Source organism: Oncorhynchus clarkii, chromosome 20, assembly GCF_045791955.1.
Source record: "Oncorhynchus clarkii lewisi isolate Uvic-CL-2024 chromosome 20, UVic_Ocla_1.0, whole genome shotgun sequence".
Classification (NCBI taxonomy): domain Eukaryota; kingdom Metazoa; phylum Chordata; class Actinopteri; order Salmoniformes; family Salmonidae; genus Oncorhynchus; species Oncorhynchus clarkii.
This window is the reverse complement of record NC_092166.1, coordinates 51992551-52003027: the sequence shown is the minus strand read 5'-3', so window position 1 is coordinate 52003027 and position 10477 is coordinate 51992551.

Here is a 10477-nt window from a genome sequence, read left to right as displayed (position 1 = left end):
AAATTCAGAGCTTTTCGCTTTCGGAGCGTTCAGAGCTCAAACTGGACGCTCTGGCCGAGGAGTAAGGTGGATCCGAGCGTTCTGCAGCAGTCAAGAACCCAAGCTAACTGGCTAACGTTGGCAAGCTTGCTAGCTACTTCCAGACACAAATGAGAGAACAGGTTACTCTGACCATTTTACTCACTGGGTTAGGCTGTGTTTATGTTATCCAGAGCGTTGGTGACTAACTGTGCTGCTGGCAAAAATGTAATTACACTTTTTTGCCAACGCTTACTCACACCGACCATATTAAACCATTGTTTGAGTGTTCATAACTACGTCAGTTATTCTGCGCTATGGCACACTCAGACGCGAGTGCTCTGAAATCGGAGTAGATAGCCAGAGCGAATTTACCAGCTATGTCTATCGACAGTTGTCGCAGTGACATCATGAAAATCCTACTGAAATGGTTACTTGCATAGTGGAGTCTTTGTTTAGAATGTGGTTAGCTAGCTAAACAATTAACCATAATCACAACTCATAACACACAGTGGGGCAAAAAAGTATTTAGTCAGCCACCAATTGTGCAAGTTCTCCCACTTAAAAAGATGAGAGAGGCCTGTTATTTTCATCATAGGTACACTTCAACTATGACAGACAAAATGAGAAGGAAAAAGTCCAGAAAATCACATTGTAGGATTTTTTATGAATTTATTTGCAAATTATGGTGGAAAATAAGTATTGGGTCAATAACAAACGTTTCTCAATACTTTGTTATATACCCTTTGTTGGCAATGACATAGGTCAAACGTTTTCTGTAAGTCTTCACAAGGTTTTCACACACTGTTGCTGGTATTTTGTCCCATTCCTATATGCAGATCTCCTCTAGAGCAGTGATGTTTTGGGGCTGTTGCTGGGCAACACAGACTTTCAACTCCCTCCAAAGATTTTCTATGGGGTTGAGATCTGGAGACTGGCTAGGCCACTCCAGGACCTTGAAATGCTTCTTACGAAGCCACTCCTTCGTTGCCCAGGCGGTGTGTATGGGATCATTGTCATGCTGAAAGACCCAGCCACGTTTCATCTTCAATGCCCTTGCTGATGGAAGGAGGTTTTCACTCAACATCTCATGATACATGGCCACATTCATTCTTTCCTTTACACGGATCAGTCATCCTGGTCCCTTTGCAGAAAAACAGCCCACAAGCATGATGTTTCCAACCCCATGCTTCACATTAGGTATGGTGTTATGGATGCAACTCAGCATTCTTTGTCCTCCAAACACGACGAGTTGAGTTCTAACCAAAAAGTTATATTTTAGTTTCATCTGACCATATGACATTCTCCCAATCTTCTTCTGGATCATCCAAATGCTCTCTAGCAAACTTCAGACGGGCCTGGACATGTACTGGCTTAAGCAGGGGGACACGTCTGGCACTGCAGGATTTGAGTCCCTGGCGGCATAGTGTGTTACTGATGGTAGGCTTTGTTACTTTGGTCCCAGCTCTCTGCAGGTCATTCACTAGGCCCCCGTGTGGTTCTGGGATTTTTGCTCACCGTTCTTGTGATCATTTTGACCCCACGGGGTGAGATCTTGCGTGGAGCCCCAGATCGAGGGAGATTATCAGTGGTCTTGTATGTTTTTCATTTCCTAATAATTGCTCCCACAGTTGATTTCTTCAAACCAAGCTGCGTACCTATTGCAGATTCAGTCTTCCCAGCCTGGTGCAGGTCTACAATTTTGTTTCTGGTGTCCTATGATAGCTCTTTGGTCTTGGCCATAGTGGAGTTTGGAGTGTGACTGTTTGAGGTTGTGGACAGGTGTCTTTTATACTGATAACATGTTCAAACAGGTGCCATTAATACAGGTAACGAGTGGAGGACAGAGGAGCCTCTTAAAGAAGAAGTTACAGGTCTGTGAGAGCCAGAAATCTTGCTTGTTTGTAGGTGACCAAATATTTATTTTCCACCATAATTTGCAAATAAATTCATTAAAAATCCTACAATGTGATTTTCTGGATTTTTTTTCTCATTTTGTCTGTCATAGTTGAAGTGTACCTATGATGAAAATTACAGGCCTCTCATCTTTTTAAGTGGGAGAACTTGCACAATTGGTGGCTGACTAAACACTTTTTTTGCCCCACTGTAGCTAACAAACACTAGGATATAATTAGCAATGCAAATGGCTCTGTGATACAAATAATATTACTACACAGATCATACATGTAATGCTAGCTAGAAATCAGGCAATGCTTTAACCAGTTGAGGCTACTGAGGGGAGAACGGCTAATAATAATGTCCTGGACAGAGCAAATGGAATAGCATCATACACCTGGAAACCATGTGTTTGATGTATTTCATACCATTCCACTGATTCCGCTTCAGTCATTACCATGAGCGAGTTCTCCCCAATTACGCAGCCACCAACCTCCTGTGCCTTTAACTTGAAATGAAAACGTCTTTCTGACAAAATTAGAAATGTGTAATATCTGAAAATGTAGCTAGCTAGACTCTTACATCGTTGGACGCTTCTCCCTCTGTCACACATGCCATGGTTTCCCTTAGCTTGAAGATGTAATCCGGATACAATAGCCGTCTGTGTGTTCTCTTTTCAACTCCCTCTGCCAATTTGCAATCAAACAGAATAATTTTTACCATACTCTAATTCCACTGGGCATTTGACTGATTTCAGAACTCATTCCTCCAGAAAGTGGAGGACACTTTTGCAGTTCTACTAATTGATATCTTTCAAAAAAGGAGTCTTAGAAAGGATTACCTACACTTACTGACCAGCTCATGTTGTAGCACGCTTCTGTCTATATGGCAAATCCGAACTCATCTCTCGGCATGTCCAGCCCACCTTGTTTCTCATGGTGTGTCGTTTAAGTGCCTTTTGGCGAACTCTTGGTGCAATGATAGAGAAGTGGGATTCTGTCGTTTTTTGAAAGATTTTTTGAAAAACGTCCAAAATTACCAGAGCTCCCGACCTGGCCATGGACCCCTTGCACCCCCTAAAGGTATTAAAAACCATTTAAAAATGTGCTGCTGGTAACCCGTTCAGGTAACCAGGTGCACGGCTGTCCATTTACAATGTCTTACAATGGTGTAGGTGAGGGAAGTCGGCAAGTCAGATCCGTAACTTTGGGAAAAGGATTGACTCTAAGGGCTGGGTGGGTCGGGCTGGGGTGCGAAGCGATGCTGAGCTCGAGCCGCAGCTGGGGGAGCTGTCGCTCTGCCGCCCTCCTCTGGCCGCCATGGGAAGTTCGTTCTGAGGCCCATCTCGGTGATTCTCGTGCGTGGTATCGCAAGGGTTTGCGTCCGGTGGTTCATCCGGGTGGTGTCCGTCGGTGGGCCGAAGGCAGACCGGTGAGTGGTTGGGTCCGGCGGTTGGCGGTAGCGACTCTGGACGCGTGCCGGGTTCTTCTCGCGGGTCTCCGAAGCTATGGCGCTCGCCGGTCCCGTTTAAGTGGGGTCTCCTGTGGCTCGCCTCGGACAGCACCTACCAGCTGACTTATAACTGGTGCGGACCAGGGGAATCCGACTGTTTAATTAACACAAAGCATCGTGAAGGCCCAAGGTGGGTGTTGACCCGATGTGATTTCTGGGTATGTGTATGGAGAGAATTAAAGGATTTTACGTGGGTACAAGTGACTACTTTGCCAAATCCTAACCCCTTGATCACCAGGGAAATGTCTTTGATGCATTTCTCCTCCCAGAGTGTCAAGATTGGTCTATCAAAACTGACACCTACGTTGGGCGTTTCTGGACACCATCAGGTCAAGCGAGCAGGATCTTCCACAGTCAGACCCATAAGGGGGTAGCAAAGTCAGACCCATAAGCGCAGGAGAGGCGAAGGGCAATCAGGAATGACCCAGCCGACACTCGGTGATATCTCAAACTTGAACGAACCCCGAACTAGCCATCCGAGAAAACGTCGCTGCCTAAGCAACTCTCAGACCACAAGCCGGGACTCCCCCCGATTGCCGGATGCAGTTGGCGACCCAGGCATTGTGTCACCTCAGTGGGAGAGAAAATTAAGAACCTCTTCCAGCCCATTGGATAACAAAGGAAAGGAGGTCGTGTTGCCACCACAGCCAGCTCGGTCTGAACCATCTCCTGCCACAGACCCTCCCCCTCACCCAGCCACGACACCATGCTCATCATAATCCCAGTACATGAACTAAGCTGCAGGCTATGTGGTGAAATAATTAAATGGGGGGGCGGCATTGTCAGACACTTTAAAATCCGTCATAGCCTGGTGAAAGTACAATATAAATGTGGCTCGTGTGGGCATTCTGGCCCCAGTAGTCATGCAATCTCCTGCCACGTTTCTAAGTGTAACGGCGCGGCAGAGACCAGGGTTGTGGCTGTGACAGCCTTCGCATGCGAACACTACAGAAAAAGATTTGGTTCTGGGGTCGGCCTCTCCCAACATAAGTGACACGTCCATATAGCCCTTTACTGCCAGCAGAAGTCAGAGGAAGCGAAACTGATGAAAGAAAGCAGAAAGGGAAGGAAAATACCAACAAGGGCTGGACAGAATGGGAAGAACCGGAGATGAACCGCCGATACAAGCTATTTGAAGGCTACAAAGCAATCCATAGCATGGTCGCAAGTTGCCTGCCGGGAAGGACCCGAGAGCAGGTGAGGTATAAACGAGGACGTCTGAGAAAGGCAGCGACCCTAAGCGATGGTCCCGTGGAAGCCCCTGCGGCGAACAATGATTCTAGGTGGCAGTCCAACCCAGGTGAACCGCCACCCACAATACACGGGGTCCGCGACAAACTCAGAGCTGCGGCCGAGGCCTACAGGGGGATGGACGGAGATCTCAAAATCGGGACCATCACATTATCTTTGAGGGGTGTGGATCAGAATGGGGCATTGATTGAGTCCTCAGCACTGGAAATACAGAAACTGCTGGGCAAAGTTGCGGGACACCACAGAAAGAGCGGTATGGCAAAAAGTAAGCCTATGAGCGGAAACAATAAATGGTAAGTAAAGAGGGAGGCCTTCTGTCGACAACAGATGTTTTTTGACAAAGACCAGTCCAAACTAGCGACCCTAATCTTAGACGAGGAGGTGAAAGGTTTGTGCGCCATTCCCATGCCAGAACTTACTCTGAACTTTGCCGACCGATGGCAGTACAAGAAGCCTTTCAACACGCTGGGTCAACACGAGGGGCCAACAATGGTGAATTCCAGCATCTCAGCAATGGAGGTATACAAAAACCTCAAAGAAATGAAAAAAGGGACAGCAGCGGGACCAGATGGAATGACTGGAGAAAGACTCAAGTTGGGACCCAAAAGGAGTCAAGATGGTTAGCTTATTCTCGATGTGGCTGGTCCTACCGTCGACCTTCAAAGAGTGCCGCACTACCCTAAAGCCAAAAACGTTGAGTAGAGTGGAGGCAGATCGGAAGATGGCGGACTTCGCGAAGGCCTTCGACTATGTATCACATGAGCACCTCCAGCGTGTTCTAAAGCAAAGGGACCTCGACCAGCACATCATGGCATTAATTGGGAGCACCTATGAGAAAAGCACAACGAGGATGATCATAGACAGAATGAAATCCTCGATGATTGACATGCCGGTCGGTGTTAAGCAAGGTGACCCAATGTCACCGCTGCTGTTCAATCTGGCCCTGGAGCCATTGATCCAGGATAACTCGCTGCACAGTTGAGGAATCGGAGTTTGAGGGAATGGCCAAGTCAAAGTCCAGACCTGAATCCAATCGAGAATCTGTGGAAAGAACTGAAAACTGCTGTTCACAAATGCTCTCCATCCAACCTCACTGAGCTCGAGCTGTTTTGCAAGGAGGAATGGGAAAAAAATTTCAGTCTCTCGATGTGCAAAACTGATAGAGACATACCCCAAGCGACTTACAGCTGTAATCGCAGCAAAAGGTGGCGCTACAAAGTATTAACTTAAGGGGGCTGAATAATTTTGCACGCCCAATTTTTCAGTTTTTGATTTGTTAAAAAAGTTTGAAATATCCAATAAATGTTGTTCCACTTCATGATTGTGTCCCACTTGTTGTTGATTCTTCACAAAAAAATACAGTTTTATATATTTATGTTTGAAGCCTGAAATGTGGCAAAAGGTCGCAAAGTTCAAGGGGGCCGAATACTTTCGCAAGGCACTGTATATCTAGAAGGGGAAGCTCCACCTGGGGCTTCCTCAAAAATACTTTAAGGTGTTCAGCTGGTTTGGCGGGAGTATATCCCTAGCTTGGCTAGGATCGATAGCCTCTGGTTGGCTAATGTTGGGAGGTAAGGGAGTGGGCCCCAAGAAGGGCCTTACCAACCCCTCCTTGCAGGACACCAGTTAAGGGAATATTGAAAAATCTCTAGAAGGATAGTGTGAGGAGGTAATGGAGAGGCCCTCTAGTAGGGCCTCTGCAACCCTCCTTGTTTGACACCTAGTGGGGGTGAGTAGAACTATCACTGACAGGTTAGTGCGAGGAGGTAGGGAGGGGGCCCTCTAGTAGGACCCCTCCAGTCCCTTCTCATATGACACCTGGTAGGGGCAGGTCGAACGGTCTGGCATGTTAGTGCAGGGAGGTTGCACTCTAGTAGGGTGCTTCCAACCACTCCTTGTAGGTAACCTGTTGTCAGGTGTCGATAACGATGCAAACAAGACTAGCCAACCAGAGAATGGTGGCTCGAACGCATCCCCGGCTCCGGCTGGGAGGGGGAACTAAGTTCTGGGAGACGGCTGATGGAGCTTTGGCAACAGCAGTCTGATCACAGAGCTTCTGTGGTGAAAAGTTTAAACGCGAGTCTCCCACATACTTAGGTAACTCTAAACCACGAAGGTTGATTCGAATGTAAACCTTGACGAGGCTCGTCAAGAGTGAGCATTAAGACTCCTGAACAGGTAATCAAATGGCTACCCGGACTATTTGCATTGTGTGACCCCCCAACCCCTCTTTTTACACTGCTGCTACTCTCTGTTTATCATATATGCATAGTCACTTTAACTATACATTCATGTACATACTACTTCAATTGGGTTGACCAACCAGTGCTCCTACACATTGGCTAACCGGGCTATCTGCATTGTGTTCCGCCACCCACCACCCGCCAACCCCTCTTTTACGCTACTGCTACTCTCTGTTCATCATATATGCATAGTCACTTTAACCATATCTACATGTACATACTACCTCAATCAGCCTGACTAACCGATGTCTGTATGTAGTCTCACTACTTTTATAGCCTCGCTACTGTATATAGCCTGTCTTTTTAATGTTGTTTTATTTCTTTACTTGCCTATTGTTCACCTAACACCTTTTTTGCACTATTGGTTAGAGCCTGTAAGTAAGCATTTCACTGTAAGGTGCAAGTGACAAATTGATTTGATTTGAACGAGCCATTTGATTTCTACAATAGCTAATAAACGTTACAGGCCAACTAGAGAACTTGACCAGGGTTAAAGCTAGGCACATTCCTTTCTCTGCAGAGGCTCTGAGGTATTTTTGAATTGTGTAATGTTGTCATATTGAGTTATGTCACTGTATGAACTTATTAACAGCTTGGCCAAGGGACCTGGGTGGTATTTCATGAACAGGATGGAAGTAGTAACAGTTATCTTTTGATAAACACCCAGTAAATAACATAGTTTATGAAGAAAGATAAGGTTGACAAGGTTTCTCAAATTTTAAGGGATAGTTCAGTCAAATTACACATTTTATTTGTTTCCTTCCCTTGAAAGCAGTCTAGGTCTATGTACAAGGAGAGGCTGCAATCCACGCTTTAGTTAAAGATTTTCAAAAACAAAAAAATACAGCAATATAAACACTTAACATGTTATGAGCAAAATAGTGTTTTTAGACAACTGCAAACTTCAAGGAGTAGGCCACTCAAAAAGTTGGTCTGATGTGACGTTATTGGCCTTGCTTGCGGGAACAATGAAGGACAAAAGAGAATCTCCCTAGCTCTGACATTTTGAGTTACTATGTCAAACAGTCCATCTCACTGGAAGTCCAACTGTGCAAGTCAGCAGGAACTGGCTGCATTCATGTTGCACAAGTTAGCTATCCACACAGCTGCAACACTGGGGTATTATAGCTCACACAGAACAGGGACACATATAGGATCGGGGGGGGGGGGGGGGGGGGGGGGGGGGGGGGCAGCACATTGGGATCCTTCAGGCTGGATTGAGGGTGTGGTATTTTAGCTGTGCTCTTGGAGTGGCAGTAAGGGGCGTTACAGGTGTCCCGAGTTAGGGCGCCCCAAGTCTTCACAGACATCGCACAGAGGGTACTGACTGACACTGCACCCATAGACAGAGATGAGAAAGGGTAAACCCTATTTTCCTGGGATATTGAGTTTAATGTCATTGTGCTACCCCAAGGGAGACACTGACAGAGCAACCCTTTTCACAGTCCCCAAATCTCAGCAGCACCTTTGGCAGTGATTACAGCCTTGAGTCTTCAAGAGTATGATGCTACAACCTTGGCACACCTGTATTTGGGGAGTTTCTATGGAGCCAGTTAGCGGTTGAACGTAAGTATCGTTAGGATCGTAAGAAAAGCCATGCGTAAAACATCAAATGTAATCGTTACGTTAGACCTGTAAACATACAAACCCTATTTTAGGACTATGAATGAACATTTACACATTCAAATGTTACTTTACATCTCCCTTTACTCAGGTACTTACAAACTTTTGTCAGGACTCGAGGCAGTAATCGGTGCTTCAACAAAGTACTGAGTAAAGGGTCTGAATACTTATGTAAATGTGATATATATATACATTTTTTTAAATATATTTTAAATATATATATACACACATTTGCCAAAACTTCTAAAAAAACTGTTTTTTGCTATGTCATTATGGGATATTGAATTATGTGTTACAGCTGGATGTGTCAACAGACCTTGGCACAGCTCCTGAAATATGTCCGTTACGTTTTAAGACATCCTCTTCTGGAAACCGGAGAGGATATTTTATACTGGACACCTTTGTGACATCGTGGACTTTGGTGGTCAAGGTGTGTTGGTATCTGTACTAATGGTGCAAAAGCCATGACAGGGAGATATGGTGGACTGTTAACACGCGTGCAAGCAGTTGCTCCCGATACCATTTGGGTACACTGCAGCATCCATCGAGAGGCTCTTGCTGCCAAGGCAATGCCTGACAGCTTGAAAGATGTTTTGGACACTACAGTGAAAATGGTTAACTTTGTTAAAGCAAGCCCCCACTCTCGTCTATTTTCTGCGCTATGCAATGATATGGGCAGCGACCATGTAATGCTTTTACAACATGCAGAAGTGCACCGGTTATCAAGGGGCAAAGTATTGACACGTTTTTTTTAAATTGAGAGCAGAGCTTAGTTTTCTTCACTGACAATAATTTTCACTTGTCTGACCACTTGCATGATGATGAGTTTCTCACACAACTGGTCTATCTGGGTAATGTTTTTTCTCACCTGAATGATCTGAATCGAGCATTACAGGGACTCTCCGCAACTATATTCAATGTGCGGGAAAAAATTGAGACAATGATTAATAATTTGGAGCTCTTTTCTGTCTGCATTAACAACACACAGGTCTTTCCATCACTGTATGATTTTATTTTTTGTGTGCAAATTAACTGTCAAATGTGATGTAGCGAGTGAGTTGGGTGCGCAATTACGCAGGTACATTCTCGAAACGGATGACACAAACAACTGGATTCGTTAACCCTTTCATGCCCTGCCTCCAGTCCACTTACCGACATCTGAACAAGAGAGCCTCATCGAAATTCCAACAAGCGGTCCTGTGAAAATTGAATTTAAATCAGAAGCCACTGCCAGATTTCTGGATTGAGCTGCGCTCAGAGTATCCTGCCTTGGCAAATCGCGCTGTTAAGACACTGCTGCCCTTTGCAACTACCTACCTACAGTGGGGCAAAAAAAATATTTAGTCAGCCACCAATTGTGCAAGTTCTCCCACTTAAAAAGATGAGGCCTGTAATTTTCATCATGGGTACACTTCAACTATGACAGACAAAATGAAAAAAAAAAAATCCAGAAAATCACATTGAAAATCGATTTCTCACTTCCTGTTTGGATTTCTTCTCAGGTTTTTGTAGGCCATATGAGTTCTGTTATACTCACAGACATCCTTCAAACAGTTTTAGAAACTTCAGTGTTTTCTATCCAATACTAATAATAATAATAATATGCATATATTAGCATCTGGGACAGAGTAGGAGGCAGTTTACTTTGGGCACCTTTTTATCCAATCTACTCAATACTGCCCCCCAGTCCCAAAGAAATTCAACAACAAACTTTCCAAACAAACAAAACCAAGCTTTTCCACGTACAAAAGGAAGTGACGATGCGTGTCCTAAGAATTTTTGTTAGGTGTTCTAAAACTATGATGTCCATCCACACTAGCAAAAAGTTTTAAAAAAATATATATACAAATGTATACACCTACCAATTACTCACAGCTATTTGTAAAATGTTGTTTAAATTCGTCAAATCTTACATTTCTGAATATTTTTATTGA